This window comes from Puntigrus tetrazona, chromosome 1 (genome assembly GCF_018831695.1).
Source record: "Puntigrus tetrazona isolate hp1 chromosome 1, ASM1883169v1, whole genome shotgun sequence".
Classification (NCBI taxonomy): domain Eukaryota; kingdom Metazoa; phylum Chordata; class Actinopteri; order Cypriniformes; family Cyprinidae; genus Puntigrus; species Puntigrus tetrazona.
This window is the reverse complement of record NC_056699.1, coordinates 19,127,015-19,147,279: the sequence shown is the minus strand read 5'-3', so window position 1 is coordinate 19,147,279 and position 20,265 is coordinate 19,127,015. Positions and strand designations below refer to the sequence as shown.

The window sequence follows — 20,265 nt, the reverse complement described above, 5'->3', positions numbered from 1 at the left end:
TAGATGCCAATTTTACAAGCTTACACCAAAAATAGTTTTCCACCAGCTTAAGTGTCACTGCTTCCTCTCTCTCCAAAATTACTGAGAACGTGTTTTGTCCGGAACTGAAATGTGAAACTTTTGTGATCACTGTGAAACAACACTGTGATTGGCTGATGAGGCAGTGCACCCTTTGATGATGCGATGACTAATATTGAACTTGGCAGCTCACAGTCGTCCTTGTCAACCTTGAACACCTGAAGACTTCATATCTGCAATATAAAATCAATAGGCTGCTGACAGCGCACATCGTTTAAAGGGACTGAAGGTGTTTTTGGATAGGAGATGAAAGTGTTCGCACACCAGCACCTGCCCTCCTATTGCTAATAAAACTATATGTGACTGTCAGCAAGAGATTTGTGATGAATTCAGAAATATCGTGTCTCCATCCCCAACACAATGTTTTAAAATGAGACAAATGTCTCTGGAAAGTGGGATAACATTGTGATGGAGCTGTAAGGTTTTAAGAGTGTGCTAGGTATTTTTATTAAAACAGCAAGCTTACAGCAACATGTGTGTCCTTGCTGAAAACACGTTTAACATGCTCAACCGAAGTCCTAAGAAAGAACCGCCGGCCAAATCTATTATATCTTACTTCAAACTCGCTCTGTCTGTCTCTGTATTTCTCGCTCCTCTCAGGGGAAGATCTGACCAATTCTCTTTCCCTAAAACTCTCTCTATTCAATAGTCTGCAACAATAAACTCTCCACCACAACTGCATCGTCAGCACTGTGTAAAGAAAAAGGCTTCGCAGAAGTACATTCAGACACACACGCGCGCGCGCGCATACACGCACACAAATATAGAGATGCAGCTGTATGCCGGAGTATACTTTGAACACTACTATGTTACTAAAAATCGATCAAAAATAACAGCTCTTTGTTATGAATCTATATACCATTAATGCATAAAAGCAAAAAGCAACATGGTTCCATACATTGCTTTCCTGCATTTCTTGTGTGAGCAGTTTAAAGATTAAATGAAAAGCGCCATCACGTTCAGGGACTTATTGCTATGTGTTTCGTCTCCCATCAAACTGTCTCCAAAGCAGATGTCTCAATTCAGGTAGCTGGTCACACACATGGAAGCCCAGCTGCCTCATCCTAATCCATTTGATTCACTATATTTGCGTGACTAAAAGAGGTGGAGACTGCCTAAATCAAAATGAAAGAAACTGAGAAAAATAGAGAGAGAATGAGTTAGGAAAAACTGACTTCCAGTCCCATCTGCAATTGTTCCACTGGCTATAAAAACAAACACATTTGAAATGGTCTTATGGACCTGCCAGAACAATTATGACAAAAAAAACACCTGAATAAACCTGAAAATAAGTATTTAATTAAGGCTGCTTGGATGGTTCTTGCAATAATAATAATAATAATAATAATAATAATAATAATAATAATAATAAATAACAATAATAATAATTTGTCTTTAAAACATAATCATATATAATTCAAACCTGTTACCTGACCAAAGGGAAATGTTGATTTAGCAATAACAACAAACCATCATCTGGTCCCTCTAATAAGTAATAATTTCATTTCGTCAATGTCATCTATTTACTTTTGATATTTAATATTAAATGTTCATCACAAAATTACAAATGCGATTCAACTTCTGCAAGCTTTTTTATCCCATTTACTAAAAGTGTCACAAAATAATCCACAGAGTGCTAAGGAGAAAATAAAACTGGATGTGAATAAAACTCTGGCTATGGATAAACTCAGTGAATGAAAAGTGAATGAAAAGACATGAACGGGCATTAGTTCTGGAGTCAGCTTATGAGAGTGATGAAAGAGTGAGAAAGTCCAGAGCAAGAATGAGAGAAAACATCAAGGTTAAAGCCTGCTCTTTGTAAGAATAGTTTGCCGAGGCACGGTGTCTGTGGGCTGCGCTGAGTGTGTACCCACAGAAACATTAATACGGCACTTCAATCTGGAGAAAATCCCTTATCATAGATTTTACACACGGGTCAGGGGGCACGATTAATTGTGTTTAAAAAAAAACTTAATCACATTAAATTAACATCAAATTAACAGGCCTAAAAATACAGAAAAAAAGACTGTAGAAAATGTAGGCCACAGGGAGCGCTGACACAGTATTTCTAATTACAAAAAAAAAAAAAAAAAAACAGATATCCTCAAAAGCAAGCTAAGTCTCGTATTTTAGGCAGTGCTGACTCTCCTCAGTATATTTAGAAAGCTCAGTTAGAAAAGTACACGGGGAACCCTGAACCTTTGTGATGAATTCTTCAGGAAAAAAAGGCAAAAGAAGAAAAGCCATTTGGCTACTGACCAAACACCGGCTATTAATCCATTACAGTAATGTGCATGTAGACCCCTGAAAACGTGTTTTTTGGGAATCCCTCATAACTAGTGGGTCACTGTAAAAAGACAGCTAGCGACTTAAAAGCTGTAAAAAGCAATTACTCCTTTGTAGTGCAAGTAGAAGACATCATAAAAGTATAACTTTAATTGCCATTAATTGCACAAGGGTGACTGCCTCTGCATGCCTAATGTTCTAAGTGCCTGTGGACGTGATTTACGAGCTTTGATTAACTCCGCTCACCGAACATTGAGGATGTATGGAGATTTTACAAGCTTTTAAAGAACTATGGTGTGTAGAGGTCTTAAAAAACTGCAGATGTTCAACTGTTGGCAAAATTGAATTCATTTATTGTGTAGGCAATTTATCTAGTTATTTCTTCATAGAATAATTAAGTGAGCATTAGATTTTAAACTTTCATTAGATGAAGTGCCTTGTAAAATTCGCCCAAGAAGGTGATGCTAAATAAAGCTGCCTTTTATATATATACACACACAAAACTTTACACCTTTTTTGCATAACTCTGCTTTTTCAATAAACAAGAAATTAAAATGAGTCTTGAGGAAACTGGGAACTGAAATGTCTGGCGACCAAGCATACTGTATATGTTCAGGTCTAGTCTATTTTTTATTTCTTATGTTTTTTTTGGATGTGGTGCAGGTGTGCGAACTTGACATTAACTTTATTTCCCCCCCTGAGTCTTAAATTACACTTCATTAAAACTGCAATTAAAAACTGTTGTCTAAGAGGGGGAAAAAATCTAAAACTTTTCATCTAATTAAAGCTGATTGGCTGTGAGCTTACATGGTGCTCTGGCCATGTGTTCATTTGCATCTGTGTTTGCACCGTACAAAAGACATTGTGTGTCCTTTAAGAATATGAGAGAACACCAAAGACTGGAACTTAACAAGCACATAGGCACCACTGAGAATTAGATTTAGTTAAAGTCTCATATAGCCGACACTAGATGTGGATGTTAATGTTTTCAGATTCATATTGAAAGAATTCGGTATTAGTTGTTTTTGCTTAGCTTTAATCGGAATAGGAGTACATTTTCAGATCTGAAACTTAAAATCCAATTCTTAAAATTATTTTTTACGTTTAAGTTACGAAAGCTCTTTATTGAGCTCAGCTGAAACAAAAGTGCACTGTACGGTTAGAGAATATGGTGGGCTTCCAAACTAGCGGCTGCTGTACGTGCGCGCACACACACACACACACACACACACACACACACACACACACACACACACACACACACTGTACAAGCGACAGTCGAAAGCCCGGCATGAACAGATGTTTATTTATAAAGTAGCAGCAGGCAGGACATGACAGAGGTCACTAAAGGCAGGGTCAGCACGAGTCCCTATGAATTATTGATACTCATCATGTCTGAACGTGTGTGAGAGAGGGAACAGCCCTGCAGCACACTACAAGCACAGAAGACAAACTAAGTCACTAAATTTGACACCAACTTTTCAATTAAAATGTGGTCCACTTCTACATAAGGGACACTGGCTTTTTTGTTTGACAACAGGGCGATGACATGCTAGGAAATCCAAAAAGCAATAATAAGACTGCAAAAACATGTATGTCTTTAAGACTTTGTATAAAATGAGCTCTCACCTCTTTTCTCGCATTTCCTCCCAGACTGCGTTTAATGGTCAGACTGCTGTGTTGACAGAAAGAGATGCATTTCTGTAATAAAGAAAGAGAAGACAATTATTCAATAGTAAAAAAGAAGAGTAAAAATAAGCAAATTATATATATATATATATATATATATATATATATATATATATATATATATATATATATATATATATATTAAATGTGATGAATTTTGAGAGATATCAACAAAAAAGCAATTTTCTCAGGTTTTCAATTGGAAAAAGAGGGCAGACAACCATATTTCAAATGGTTATTTCTTTAAGGCCATTCAAGGTATGACTTTGACTATGATATCATTTTAAATGGCTTATGGTCTCCTCTTTCGATTGATACCAAAATCTCTATTTTGAAATTTGTGTCACTGTGACTCATTTTGCTGGATCAGGTCACATATTGAGATATAATCTTTAATGTTCTTAACAGCGAATAAAATGTACATGTATACATAAAGCATGTTTAAATGCTGATTGAAATAACGTATTGACTTTAAACAGCTAAAGCAATTTCATCTGCAAAATTAATTGAATCCCTTCAGTTTTATTTTATGCATTTATGGGATATTCTTAGCAAATATTCAACACGTCATATAATTATCTGATTGAAGTTTTAACTGATTGGCTACTCTTAGTAAATATGATACATGAACAGAACAGCAAGATACAGTGCAGAACAGAAACAGGAAACGGGAAGAAAAAACAATTCAACTGGGCACGCGAATAGCAGATGTTAGCTGTTTGTGAAAGCAAATAAAAACAGCCGGCCCACTTCAGCAAGATGTAATCTGATCCATTACTGTCCTATCTTTTAACAAAAAACACACACATATACCGTTTCAGCATAATCTCAGAGGAGTGAAAAAAAAAGAGAAAAAAACTGCAGGCACTTTGACCAACCAGAAACCTGTTTGTTCATAAATCGCAGCAGATTACACCTAAGAGGAGAACAAAGTTTTGATACCGCAACTTCAAATAAGTGACTGCAGCTTACGGTCTCAAATAAAAGCACGGGTGATGATTGACTCGCTGTAAAACACAGATTTGATTGGTGCCCTTTAGGATGGGTCTGAGTGCACTTTCTATCTCTCTCTCGCTGTCTGTCCGACTCCGATGCAGACACTTCACCTCCTCTATATTAAACCACTAGACAAGGCACACAGGGTCCCAAACTCATTTCGAATGGTATTGATCCCTTCCACAAATAAGAACCCACACCACAATTTATTTGCGTCCCCTCAGGTATCATCTGTTTAAACATTTTCCTGAATCAATCAGTGTGGGCTCTCCGGGGGGATGCCGTCTCGCACCAGTCTGGTTATTATCCCCTGCTGATGAAAGATGCACCCGTCTGCACAGGTCTGGGAACAGCTTTTAGGAAGTTATGCACTTAGGATTCTCAAAAACATGCCTCTTTTGGGACTTTTACAGCAATTTGATTCTCCGGGTTATCTAGAAAGGTTATCTTTTTAAGAGTACAACTACGATAAAATTCACTTATTCCCTACCATAAAAAAGTTACTTTATAAAGAAGTTCTTTTTATAACCCATTTTGTATCATAAATCTGACTTGGATCATTTGGCACATTTCTCCAAACATAAGACTCTATTTTCCAAAATAATTAAAACAAATCTACTCTTTTTGCAACAACCCTACTCCACACTCAAGTGCTGATGGAATTTCTTACCAACTGAGCATCTCATTTCGATCATACCACAGAAATGTAAACAGTAAAACATTTTTATGATTATCATATTCAGAAGTAATCTTTAATGTTCTTTAATGGCTTTTATCTACACGTACTGTATTGAAGTTTATTGAAAATGTTAAATTTGTCCCTCCAGAATTTAAAGAGCTGCATATTCTTTAAAATGTTTCCAGACCTGATTCATAATTATTCCATAACTCAATAAAATTTTGTTAACTACCCACACACACAAATCACATAATAATGGAGCTGGCACATAAATAGGTTAAAAATGTTTAACTCAATCTTTTTTTCTCTTTTTTACAATTTGTTAGGTTAGTTATTTGTTAGTGATTTGTTAAAATATATCTTTACATATACCACTATCTTTAGATAAAGAGTTTACGAAAGAATATATTTTTGATAGTGACTCATATATTATTATTTCTTTAAAAGCTTGTATATAGTTGTAAATAAAAGTAAATGTCAAACGTTGCTAATCACAGGACACTCGATAACATTGTCACCTCAGCTTGCAATATAAAATTGATTACACATTTTCTGTAGCAATTCTGTACATCTTGTTAGTGAATAAACAGATTTACAACAATGATGATAGGCAACAAAAGCATAAAATAGATTGCGAGGCAGTCAGAGAGTTCAAACTAATTTTCCTCTACTGCTTTCAGTCATAAATATGCGCAGTCAACGTACTGGAATAGTGGAAGAGTAGAGTGCACTTCAACAAAGTCGGCTTCATTAGAAATTTGTATGTTACTTAACAATGCTGAAATTAACAAGCAAGCAAAATAAAACACCATGAGTGAAGGAAACAAAGTAAAATCATTTCCCATCATCTCTTAATATAAAAGAGATGTAGACACTATATAGATTAAGCAATACTCTGAATCTATGTACTGCAATTCATATTTGATTTACAAAAGAACATGTGTGGACTGGAGAACAGTCAGAGATATTCAACTGGCTTTATAATCATGTTTTTTTTTTTATTTATTATTGTGATGGTCCTAGAATTTTTTGTCTTTATCCAACATTTATTTTAGTCTCAGTTAAATATGTATATAATGTTGTGGACTAAAACAGTGAAGAGCGGTGGACTATTGTGGGACACACCATGACTAACAGCTTCCTCACCACTAATCTCATCCCTGTGCTTGTCGCTTGTGTATTTGTTGCTCTTCTGCCTGGACCAGATGTGCCTGTTTAGAAACTGTGACGGACAGGGAAAGAGGAGTTTGGAGCGCTGAAGCTATTGTTAGGAAATTCACTCTGAATCGCACCAGGAGCAGACAATTGAGCGGAACCCAGTTTTTTTTTTTTTTGAGACTGGCTTAGGATGCACTCATCACAGCCCGAAAAAATCTTTACGCTAAGGTATTATAAACACAAGAACACACACAAACTGAACACAGAACGAAGAGCACGGTAGGATCGCTGTATTTCAGGGTATATTTAGACAATATTAAAGGAGTTTCTTGTGAAGTATTATATTAATTAATTTATAGACATTGAAAAATGGCAAGAATAACCTTTTTCTGATTAATGGAGCTATTCTCTGGATTCACAGAGGCACTTAAGGCATGTACAACATGTAAAGCTGCTTCAACAGAAAAAAAAGAAAACACTTCTAGGGTTGAATTTACTGAATGACGTATATGACATGTTCAATTATTAATGTAACTGAAAAAACAGAAAAATACTGCAAAAGTATTAAGGGCAGTTTTATATATATATATATATATATATATATATATATATATATATATATATATATATATATATATATATATATTAGTATTATTACTAAAACATTATTATTATTATTATGGGAAAAAACATAAAACTAGTATAAAATATAGATTACTACATTTAAATAATAAGAATGCAATATAACATGAGTTAAATAATTTAATATATAGTGTCTAAATGTGTAATAAAGTGTCTAGACCAAATTTTATAACTGTCAAAATATTTAAAACTGCAGACTGTTTTCTTTTATACTGCACTTTAAAATGTAAAAATAAATGAAACCTATCATTATAGTAGTATAAAATCCTACATTCAAATAAGAAGGGTTATAACACAAAAAATCATACATTTATATATTATACATCTCTATATATTTAGTGTGAAAATAATGTACAAATTTGTAGACAAATCTCACCCCAAATTGTATAACGTTTGCTAAATAAATAAACAAATTAATTAATTAATTAATTAATTAATTCAATAATTATAATAATAATAATAATAAAAAATAAAAACTGGGTATTGTGGACAAATAAAATGTTATATATTAAATTGGCTTTAGTAAGACGAATTTATTTTAAAAACAAATAACACAATTCATTGTATGTGGAAAACAAAATGGAGTTGTTGTAAAACGTTACAGAGTAATGATAATGATAACAGTTGTCAAGCTTCTTATACTGTCTGCAATTGATAAAAGTCATCATCATCAGCAGCAGCAGCAGCACTAAAGCGTAAACTCAAATCCTGCATATTTTCAGCATCTGTCTAAGAAGACTTTGAGCAGACATTATGGTAACTAGCCTCTGAATAGAAAATTTGCAGTGAGCATTACGCTGCAGAGACAGCCGTGTGTTGAGGGGGGTATTCATATCCACCCAACACAGAGGCTAAAATCCTGCGGTTGTGAGGGCAAGTGCTGCTCAGCGGTGGGAAAGAGAAAAGGATGTGACACGAGCCACCTCCCTCATGAACACTGCAAGTCTTTTCAAGTCAGCAGTTCAAATATTCATGACTGCGCTCATGTAGCGCTTTTTAACCTTCTCCTGACCCCATTTAAGCATTAGATGCTTCTTAGAAAGTTCTGTGGGCCAGAAGGAGGCAAAATAGATTTGAGTCGTCATGACAGTTGTACGCTTTCTTTCTTTTTTTCCTTTAGTTGTTTCTCACTCCCCATTAACCTACAGGATCAGGATTTCGACTAGAAGAGACTGCACATATGTGATTTTCTAATTAGTCATGGAACATTTCGAGCAACCGGTGAATAAAAACATTTTCAGTCTTGTAATGACACGTGCCGTTTGTGCTGGTAGAGAAGATGATGAAGATGTTGACAGAACTATTCCGCACAAACTGGGAGGTTGCCAGGGACACATAGTGAGAGAGAAGCATCTAATTTCATAACAAAGCTCTAATTATTACTGGTGTTGCATTGCCAAAGCAAATCAATATCTTACGTGCAAAAACTTAAGAAACTACTCGTGACTGGCTCATGGAAACAAAAATGTACACAAAATGATGCACGGTGCATGATCTAGGTTTATAAGCGGAATCAAAAGTACAGCATTTTTTCTTACCCCATGTCAAACTATTTTGCATTTAAAAAGACAAAAAAAGAAAAAGAAAAGAGACTAGTCCATGTAGAATATCCATGACCTTTACAGTCGTCCATGACTACTCAATACGCTAATATATATATATATATATCCCTCTTTAAATCATACCATTCCATAGAGTTTTCATTTGTAGGTCAGGTATAAATTAAAATGTTTAAACAGTTATTCTTATTAGTGAGCATGTCTTCAGTAAGACCTTGAGCTTGTGGGTCAGGAAGAAGAACATATAGATGATGAAATATTTTTGAGAAAAGTAAAAATAGAAACAAGAAAAAATAGGCCTACATTAATGCATGGCACCACAGGCAAAACCATTTTTTTATGTATTGGCATTTTGAAATTTTAGGCTGTTGTGAATGCATAAAATAAATGTGTTCTGCTAGATTTTAGTTACGTTACAGATATTTAAATGATCTCTTTTTTTTCTCATGCAGCATGCCAGAAATCTATATTTTCTATATAGCTTAAGCTTCTATATAGCTTTATTTCTACCTATATTTTGAAGGTTTCTGTATATTGAATTATATACCTGATACACCTGATGACAGTTTTTGTCTTATGGAATTATAAAAACATAAATACCTTATGTAAACGCATTATGTAAGCTCTAAAATATCAACAAAATTAAAAACAAAAAACAGTTTGTTTTTTGCAAATCAGTGTGCATTTATTTAGATAATGTCCCATTTGCACATTTAAACGCAATTTTAGAAAACATAATATACATTTTCTCAATGTATACTGCAAATAATCTTTTTTCCCCACCCAATTTATCTGTGGTATCCTGCTTAAAATAAGGATTTATTTTGTTAATATTAAAACGCTGATTTAATATTAATAACACCAAAATAAAAGAAAAACTGCTACTATTCTACTTCTTCTACACTGTTATTGGTATATGTTCAGCAAGAACATTTCATAGTCCAGGTTTCATTTCAACAGAGCCTCCACAGAATCAACAGGGCAACTAAAACTTCAGTAAAACTGGAGGATTTGACAGGGTTTTGCAAATATGTTTGCAAAGTAGTGCTCAGACTGATCTGAATGGGCATGTAAAGACAGGCAGGACAGGACACTAGCGGTTCCCCAAGGGGACTCCGAGTACTAACTCCTGTGGCTTATTGCTGAAGACTAGCTTCACTCCTGATTTTAATATATGTATAAATATGCACTACTGGAGGCATCTGGATGGAGTGAAAGGCTACAGGGACATGTCAGCAAGAGAGTGGCCTGACTGCAGTCACACACCAGCAAACACGTGTGCCACCCCCTCACATACACACATATAGAGAGCAACACACACATACTCAAATATTCGCATATCATCCCTGTCATGACTACATATGCATGACAGAAACCTTTCAGGAACTCCATCCAAAGAGTTCTCCGTCGAGTTAACCCTCAGCAAATGTGCGACTGGGTTCAACTCTGGAAGTAAGATGGGATTGGGGGAGAAAAAAAAAAAAAAAAAAAACCTGACAGCCAATTTTGACAGCCAATTGCTCTGTATGGAAATTCCCTCCACCTCCTTGACAACTTTCCTTGCCTCTCTTTTTTGGCAGAAACTCCCAGAACTGGAGATGTATTTACTGACTTGCTGGTGCAGAGTCACTTAGGCATCTGAGAAAGAGGAATGCAAATCCATAATTTAACAGTATGGTGAAGGTGTCAGGGAAACTGACTCACCGTTTGTAGCACAAGCCCAACTTTCGCTTTCTTGAGCACAGGTGACATAGCTGTGAAAGGGTGAGGGAGACTTTCGGATCAAAAGGACCAGCAGACATGACTCAACCCTTCAGGGTCAAATACAGGGCATCCACCAGCCCCCAGAAAAAAAAAAAAAAAAAAAAAAAACATCACTCCGCAGTCATGAGAAATGGCATCTTCCAAAAGAGCGTCTGCTCAGAAGACAGATTTGGCATTTGAAATCATTCTTGCCAAGTGAGAAATAAATGGAGCAGTAAAATGCTAAGTTGTGTCGTACTTAAAGAAACTAAACAACTAACTATTCATCATGATCACCACTTTCTTTCCTTCCTTCCTTTCTTTCTTTCTGTAAACACACACACACACAAACCCAACAATGTAGAGTCTTATATTATTTTATTTATTTATTTTTTTTCAGTGTGTATCAATGTCTTTACTTGATTACAATGACAAAAAATATAACAAATAATAATAATAATAATAGTAATAATGATACATTTTAATAATAATTATTATTATCATTAATATTTGAGAAAATATATTAATTTAGATTCTATAAAATCTATTAATTTAGCTACCATTTGAAGAAAAAATCCTAGGTTAACATTTAGCATGTAAAGGCCAAAACAAAGCCAAAATAGCACACAGTTACTTTGGCACACTGATTTGACTTAAACTGGTTTTCAAAATCTAATGTAAATACTGTTTTCTAGCTTTAGTCACAGCTTTTGATAGCTGACTGTTAAATCTAAGTGTACCAAATGGAGTTTGTTCAAACCGTTTATGACCTTTACCCAATAAAAGCCCTTTTAATGCATTTATATGACATTGTCAGGTTATTAATCATAATCGGTGTCAGTTTGTGCGTGTAAACTCATAATGCTTGAAAGATCTCTAGAATTAAAAGATCTACACTGTGCACTAAAGATAGCTGGGTCACAGACGTGGCAAGGTTCAACCAAATGCACACACACACACACACACACACACATGCACAAACATGTACACGCACTGCCTCTCAGGAACTTTTTTTATGGCTGCAGAGTGCCACCATGGAGCCACTCCAGCTTTAGCTGCTCCTCAATTATGCAGTAGAGTTTTTTGACCTGCTGCACAGATCTCTCCCCTCCTCAATTATGAATGGACCTCTTGATTGAGGTGGGTTCCTTTCCACTCATCCCTCCCTCTCCCTTTTTTATTCCTCTAAACGAACAGGCGCCACTGCTCCTGCCGTCAGAGAACAACTGAATGCATGTTGAAAGGGTTTGGAGAATTATGGGATGAGAAAAGGCATTAGATGCGACGGGTGGTGGTAATTTTCATTTCGTGCTGCTTTGGTCAAAATGTGAAATGAAGATGTCGGTGAATAAGTGAAACCACTAGAACATTTTCTTGAGAGGTACAAATGTAGCTGCACTTTGCTTAGTTTCAGCAATGAGTGGAGAGATAACATTATAAAAAAAAAAAACTATTGTGTAAATTTGTGTAAATTGTGTAATTTTTACTTGCAATAGTTAATAATATTGATAATCAAAAGTGGTCTGAACTTTTTCATTCTTAATGCTGCTACTATGTAATTAATTCACTACAAAAAAATGAATAAGCTAATATAAGCTTGGCAACCGACTGATGGGCAGAAATATTTTTTTATAGTTTAAATTACGGCCAAAAACAAGGAAAACAAAGTGATTTTATAGTATATTTTATTTTAGATTTTGATTGTATAACACTGTTTAAAATACAGTTGAAAATACATTTTTTAAATTAATTTATTTCAGAGAGATTTTATAGCTTTTGGCTGCATTGTGGGAAATGAAAACCAAACCTATCTCTAGAGGTCTTGTCAAAGAGCAATTTTCTATCATCTATGAAAAAAAGAAAAGAAAAAAAAAAAGCTGACTCTACGTTCTGGTAAAAGTGATTAAATCTACAAAGGATACTGAACTTATGGAAGAATCCAATGTTGTCAACAAAAAAAAGTCTGTTATCAATTAATTCAGTGTTAATGAACACAAAATTGAGAACAATTGAGAAATTATTTACTCTTTTCATTGGTTCTTTTCCATCAAAGGCAAACAGCTGCTTTTAATCTGAGAAGCAAGAAAAATGTCTCATATTTTGCATATGCCGTTTAAGAGGGTTGTACTTTCAAATACTTACAAACAAATTACAAATTCTAAACAAAATTCCAGACACCTACTAAATCTATGAAGTTATTTCAACCTGTGCCAGGCTCTCTAAAGTCTAGTACACACTAATCAATCCGCACACTTCTCCTGACCATCTTACTTCTGCATCTACTATAAGTGACCCATACTTCTGATTGCAAATCTCCCAGAATGAAGTGCAGATTTAGTCCTCACGAAGCTTAATGAACACGGCTTAATTGTGATTTATTGTTTCACCTCCTTCCTCCGGCCCTGGGGATAATTGTGGAAGAAGAAATTAATGGGGTCAATTGGTCTATTTTTGTTGCACTAATTTGCCTGCGTCAAAGACTACATTAACCTGTAAGTCTTACTATCTCAGGTGCCTCGGCGCTCTCCTGACAGAATACGTCTCGGGATGGAGAGCCTCGAGTCAGAACCTCACAGAAACCAGGATAAGACGGACTTCATTGACACCTACTGTACCCCGCCATGGAGCTCGTTGAAAGAGCGCTTGGAGAAATTCTGCTGAGACTTGGCTAAGAATTATGAATTACTAATCATGTCTCATACTGTACGCAAGAGTGGTCTCAGTATGAATATGATCCTAGTAGAGCCTGTTTGATTTGGCTTGAGTGGAATGGCTCTGAATAGTGACAATCCAACACATATATTACAGCAATTGCAGTGGAGTAACTGAAGATTTTTAAAACTTAATTTTAAAAGCCATCAGATAATACTGTGCGTTTTGTTATAAGTACGCTCTTAAAATATACAGTACTATTATGACCACAGTCAAGCCCTGGTTGTGTGAGTGCTAAAACTAAACAAGATTTTCAGCAGACACAAATCAATTCTATGAATCAATTCACACCGGGGACAGATCTTTGCCCAACAATAAACTTTAAACTTGTCATTATTCCCTGCCAATAAAAATGTGCCAATGAAATTTAACTTTCAGTTGTGTCCGGAGACATGTCAGGCACACATTTTTGCAGTCATGCCAAGAGACCGAGTGATGTTTGCCAACCAACATTAAACAGCAAGATCCGAAGCTGCAGTTGTTTTCTTTCACCACAATTTTTTGAGCCTAAATCAGAAATTATAAAAAAAAAAAAATATTAAAATCATGAAATCAGTAATTAAATTACACATTTAACCTGTGTGAAACATACTGTATATTTTGTATCATTCGAACATTTACAAAAAACTATTATTTCTTTACATAAATATAAATCTTCAAATCTACATTTTCCATTTTAATTTACACGCTCCTTTATTATAGAAAACAGCTTACATTTATAACAGATTTAATATATAATCCAGCACACAGAACTCATACACAAAATTTGACATATCCAGCAACAATGTGTTTGCTACTGACCTTCAGTGACTTCTATACAGAAAAAGCCAAAGACTTTAAGCAAACGTGTTTTTTATTTCATAAATGATTTATGTATTAATAAGCTCTTAGTCCTCAATTCATAAAAGAGCACAGGATGAAACATTCACACTATAATTGCAAATTTTGTAAAATTATTAACAGCACGTAACGTTTACTTTTTTTTTTCTGTACAGCAGCAAATGTTACCGGTCTGACTTTAAATATGAAATCAAGTGTTTCAGAATAGTCAGAATTGCTCCAGAACAGAAAAAGCATTTGAATTTGGCATGAAAGGGCCTTAAAGGATTGACTTTCAACACGTCGCATGAGTACCCATCTATTATATTGTAGAAGTTAAAACACATTGCTTAATTCCTTGCATGAGGGATTTTGGCCTACAGATCAAATATTCAGGTGACGCAGCTCTCACATGAGGCCTTGAGGTGAAAGGCCTGCAGACTAATGGAGAAAATCTGGAACATAAAGCTGTGTAGAAGGGGTTCTTTGCTTTAATCTAGCTTAACCCTGGAACACAGACTGGAGTCTGCTTAACGTCAGCTCTGTGGACCGAGCACTGGGGTATTAACCACAGCCTTGCTATAAGACAAGAAAGCAAACATCAGACAGGAGAGTGTCACAGCCATAGACACCGGGTGATTAACTATTCTTCTGTGTATGTGTGTCAAAAAGAATCTGAAAAAATAAGGTAGGAGATTATCAACCACTGACTAGCTGTCACCAAATGCAACTCAAATGTAAATCATCATACTCATTAGTATCTGTAGATATTTGTATAGTGGGTTTTAGCACATGCGCATTTTGCGTTTGCATAGATATTTAAAAAAATATAATAAAAAATTAAATAAAAATGAATAATAAAATAAAACACTGAGCATCTAAAATGTAAAGGCTTGTAAATTTGTTAGAAATGTTCAAATGTTTGCAAATACTGAAGTAATATACTTTTAGGTTTATTGTATTGCATTTATAATGCATTTCAGTAGTAAATAAATTAGTAAATAAATCTCTTTTATAGATAAAATATTTTCATCACTGGTCAGAGAAATTGTAGATTTATAATATAATATAATATAATATAATATAATATAATATAATATAAAAAATGTCATGACAGCATTTAAGATGCTGTCAATATGTTTTTTTTCACCCTGTAGAAATATAGTAAAAAAGAGAAAATGCTATAGACTGATGTCATTTAATTTTTACAGCTATAGTGTACAAATCCACACACACAAAAAAGTACAGTATGTAACACTTGTGTCTGTAAAAGTATTTCTGAGAATATTGGGGCCTGTGCAAAAAAAAAAAAAAAAAAAAAAAAAACTATTACTGTTGAGAAGGCGGAGATGAGATGTTCAGTGGGGCTCCTAAAACAGCACCACTCAGGGGGCAAATGACACTAGGGGGGTCTGCACTCTACCATCCCACCGCAAGCGCACACTCACACACACACACACACACACACACACACTGGTATGATACATGACCCCGCTCTGACGCTCCTTATGGAGCGGTGCAGATGAGAAGAGGCAATCTAGAGAAAACATACTCACACATACACACACACACACAACACACACTCTCTCTCATTCAGGGCCCTACAAACTCCTGACGTTGATTTGAAATAAATGGAGACTGATGATCAGTCGATGACAATTCCCGTAATCATTAAGCGGGGAGCGATTCATCAGGGGAGCGGAATCGGAGGCCTCTGTGTCACATTTATCCTGCTGGAGAGAAGTGCCGTGCAAGCTGCACTTTTTAAAAGGATTGATTACAATCCAGCTGCTGTTTTTTTTTCTTTTTCCCCACACTCCTAAATGTGGGATAATCAGGTATTTAGCCCAAAAAAGGCCCGGGAAGCGGGAGGAGAGGGAGCTTTGCAATCTAATTTCCCCACAGCCAACTCTTACTCCCTGCGCTGATGACTGTCTGGGGGATGTAATGATGCGGAAGACGCTCTGTCATATTAGACAGGGGGATAAGGAAAAAAAAGCTTCTTCCAAAGCACTTCGCTATAAAAATAGCTTACGACCTTATGAACTTGGTTCTCCCTTAAAGGGCCAATTAGAATTAAAGTGCTGAATGGACAAACTAATAGATGAAGGTGTGGTTACTCTGCATGCTATTTGTGCATTCACATATCGCAACGAATTATCCTATTATTGGTATTAATTTTTTTATACATTTTTTTTTTTTTTTACTTTAGCAATTATAACATGATTTTGAATTTCCAAAGTGCAGTTCACTGCGGTCAGGGTGATTTGTTAATCTTGTGCAATGTATTTAAAACAGTTGATATTTTTGTTCTCTTCCTTGTCATCATTATAATTATAATGCAAGCACTGTATGCATTAGGTATATTACATGTATTACCACTGGAATAAATCACTGTAATTGTTGCAATGACAACCAGTTGCAACTTTACTTAGAAAATGTCAGGAGATTAAGAAACAAATGTAAGAAGTTGTAAGAATAAAGTAAGAAATAATTAGCACTATTAAGTCAGATATTTCACTCCAAAGCTGATTTAAGTCTTGACATTATATTAAATATTCCATGAATACATATTTGCCCTCATTTGCTCATCTAGAGTCTAATACATTATTACAATTATAGCCCTTATTTTGTGAAAACGTATATATGCAAGACACAGTTGCAATTCAATTTATTACTATTATTATTAATATTATTAACAACCATTAAACATGATTAAAATAAATTACTATTTCTATTACTACACAGTATTCATTACCTGACTATAAAAATAACAATTTTGTATGTCAAAACCAGTCAGATTTTACATTTTTCATTTCACAGTTTCATCTAAGAAAGGACATTTAAGCATTAACACAGAGCATATTGTGACTGTTTTCAACTTAGGTTATGAAAACACAGCAGGGGACGATTTGAAGTAATATGCGATTTCATTCTTTTTTTTATATTTGTAATTGAGCCATTAGCCCCTCCCAGGACATTCGAGAAGTTGCTAATTGAAACCAGACGACTAAGTGAGGGAACGGCGTTGAAATGGTTCTCAAATGTAAGGTGTAAAACTAAATAACAGAAAAACGCTCTAATCTTGATCAAACATAACATAAAATAACAAACACCATAGCGTTGATGCTAAAACATAGAATGTGTGCTCCGAGAGGAAAAATGAAGCAAGACAGATAAAACAAATGATTAGATTTCACAATATATTTCTTCGCCTCTGCTTTTCTTTCCAAAAAATAGGTGGGGGGACTCAGACGGCTGCTCTTGCAGGGTTTTTAATTCAATAAATATTAATTGCCATGTCAAGACATCTGCACACAGATGAATTATTTAATGATAGACACTCTGTCTATTTGAAATATGACACTCTGAAGGCACTTTATGCAAACAGTCTGGGTTGCAGGACTTGGGAAAAATGTCAGAGCAGAACACGGAGTTCAAACGTAGTTCAGAGTCATTAATGTTGCAGTGTAAAAGCAACTCAATGTGACGAAAAAACACGCGCTCGCTGGGAAAAAAAAGGGCTTGGAAAAGCGATGAGGGCCCTGAGTACAAGAGAAAATACTTTCTCCCACAGCATAAGTTGGATTTTAATGGCTTTTGTGCTAAAGCATTTACAGGACCTTGAGCATCAGAATACCTATTGATGTGGGCAAGCAGTCGGACAGACCATCTATTTCATCAAGTTAGTCAAAAAGCCCTGAGCGAGTTTTTGTCTGAACAGAGCCTCTCGGCTATCATAAACCCTAAAGAAAACAATGCTTTTTGCTGACAGAACATCATATTTCACATTTCATTACGGCAAAGAGACGAGAAAGAGAGGGAGAAACTACAATTACGTTTCTGTGTGAAACAGGGCAAACAGTTCTGGGGCTGGATACCTTTGACACAAGCAAAATGATTATAATTAACAAGACTGATGATGATGATGATGATAGGCGAGAGCTATTGCCTGTGATGGGGCAGACAGATTGTACAAGCCTTCAAAGCAATATTTACCTGGGCTTCTTTATCTTGCATAAGTCACGAGAAAAATGCATATTCAGGTATTCGCTTCTCTTGTTCATGACATGTGAGAATTGTTACATTCCTTTCACTTGTTTTTCAACAGAACATCTTTTGATTCGATTAAATTCTTCACACGGGAATAACACAATTGCGTGCTCAAACAAGGTCAGTTAAGCTGCCAACAAAAACAACAAAAAAAGGTTTTATTGTGCTCTAGTGGCACGGCTTTCATTTAATCACAGGGAAATGGTTGAATAACACAATAAATGAATGCATGAACCATAGGTAGATTGCTTTATCAGTTTATAATAGTGTTTAACAGAATAATTTAGCGCTCTGGATAATTTATAATAAATTAATGTTGGCATCTGCTTTTTATAATACAGAGTTCATAGCAAAAACATTATACATTTAAAATGCGTTTATTTCATGCTAAGTATACTTCAAATATATTAACATATTTTCTGGAATATACTGTGATGCTTACTGATATAAAAATACTATAATCAGTCTTTTTAATGCAAGATATTTAAAGTGCACCTGAATTATATTTCCAATAGTGCCACTTTAGTGCAATTAAATATACTTCAGTATATCGTTAGTTAGTCTTCAGCACTACTAATTAAAGTGCAAAATGTGTTTTTCCGATTTAGCAGACTAAAGTATTAGTATACCAAAATTACATAAATATGAAAATGTACCCGTAGTATCACTAAACACTTTAGTATAGTATTTTTCAACAGGGGAGTTGTTTGGTAGCAAACATTGCGGATACATATAAAGTTTTTACATCTGTCGTATGCCCATTATCACTATCAAAAAAGTGCTCATTACATCAATAGTATAAGAGTTCAACAAACTAATCGAGCCAGTGAAATACGTCCACTCTGATAAGGACAGAATCTGTCGTTGAAAGGAATCAAGAAAATTTAGCTGAGCTATCTTTCAAGGTCAGGAGGGAATGCCTGCATATATTACAAAACTGTGAGAGCCGGGCTGCCCGCTTGAACCGTAAAACTGTCAATCTGATAATGAGTGAAGGAGGAAGCCATGTGAGAGATTAAAACATGAGTGTCTATAGCGCATCAGCCTCTAGCCGTCAGCTCCTGAGCTCTGCAGTAACAGCACCTAGCTGCTTGACCTCATTACTCGGCTTGTGGAACATGCCAGAAACAGGAAAGTCGAGGCCTGACTCCGCTTTATAAGAATTTCTTTTGCCTGCTCTCATGGCTGTCAGAAGGCTATTATCCCTACACCTCGAAAACTCACCCTTAGCATCGATTCTCTCATGTGGATGGCAGACAGGAGACAAAAAAATTGTTACAACCACAGCTTTGACTAAAAGAAGTGGACAGGATGGCTTTTGAGCCATGTTACAGTGTTACGGATTAAATCACAATCTGTTGACTGACCCTCTAAAGCATGTTGCACAAGATCCTAACTTTTACAACTAACAACAAACTAGATATCTATCAGCCGAACTGTATATTTAGTTTGTTCTGCCTTTTGGGAAGGAAAGCAGCTCAGATACTATACAAAAAAGCTTCTTTTTTCTCTCTCTTTCTAGGAGGAAAATTGTGTAATAGAAATGCCCCATGGACGTTTAAAGTGCCCCTAATATGGATTTTTGAAAACAAGCTTCCATGCAGCGTGTAGTGAATGAAGTGAATAAAAACAGAGGAGGACTGTAGCTCCTTAGGTAACGGGTTCGATTCCGGTACAAAGTAGGTCCTTTTGAGGGGGCAGTTGTGGCCTAAAGCATAGAGAATTGAACCAGTAACCCAAAGGTCATGGGTTGTTGAACAAATAAGGTAAAAATCAATACATATTTTAAGAAAATGAAAGTTTTTTTTGACCTTGCGTGTATAACAACCTATTGATTGGGACTCCCAAAAC

The 20,265-nt window shown here is 35.4% G+C and overlaps 1 long non-coding RNA gene across 1 annotated transcript in view; it reads right to left on the bottom strand.

The window, feature by feature from the left end:
- The window catches only part of LOC122333031, a 183,067-nt gene that overhangs the window by 29,548 nt on the left and 133,254 nt on the right, over positions 1–20,265 (bottom strand). The window contains exon 3 of the long non-coding RNA XR_006248576.1: positions 3,994–4,065. This is a non-coding gene — a long non-coding RNA (uncharacterized LOC122333031). The remainder of the gene's footprint in view (positions 1–3,993; positions 4,066–20,265) is intronic.